Below are 667 nucleotides of genomic sequence, written 5' to 3' on the forward strand. Positions count from 1 at the left end.
CAGGGCTAGCGTAGGTCACCGATAAGCAGACAGAATCACAGGGGCGAGACAAGAGGGAGAAATCCAAGAAAACAGACAAAGATCAGAAACCGCAAAAACAGGCAAGGCAAAACAAGGAAAATACGGAGACTCGGAAAGGGGTACAGGCTAAACAATACGAGAAATGTGGTAGAGTAGGTGTTATTTAGTGAGTGAGGTGATTAGAAACAGCTGTGTGCAATCAGTGCAGTGTGCAAATCGTGCAAAGAATGATGGGATATGTAGTCCGGGGTGCTATGCAACAGTTTGTGTAGTGCGAGAGTCAATGAAATGGAAAGGGTGACCTCTGGTGGTGAATAAACGGAAGTCCATGGACTGAATTCGTGACAGTTATGTTGTTGAGACAGTTGTTATTATGTTATTAAAACATTAGTGAATAGGAAGAATAAGTAGGGCTTTGGTAAGAAATATTAAGGGTCAACACAAATTAATATTAAATATTAAATGTACCTCAACAAAAGTGCACCTACACTCTTAAAAATAAAGGTGCTTCAAAAGGTTCTTCACAGCGATGCCATAGAAGAACCATTTTTGGTTCCACAAAGAACCATTCAGTCAAAGGTTCTTTAAAGAACCATCTCTTTCTTACCTTTTTGTAATCTGAAGAACCTTTTTTCGCCACAAGGAA

Source organism: Sinocyclocheilus grahami, unplaced genomic scaffold (assembly GCF_001515645.1).
Source record: "Sinocyclocheilus grahami isolate Dianchi unplaced genomic scaffold, SAMN03320097.WGS_v1.1 scaffold1385.1, whole genome shotgun sequence".
Lineage (NCBI taxonomy): Eukaryota > Metazoa > Chordata > Actinopteri > Cypriniformes > Cyprinidae > Sinocyclocheilus > Sinocyclocheilus grahami.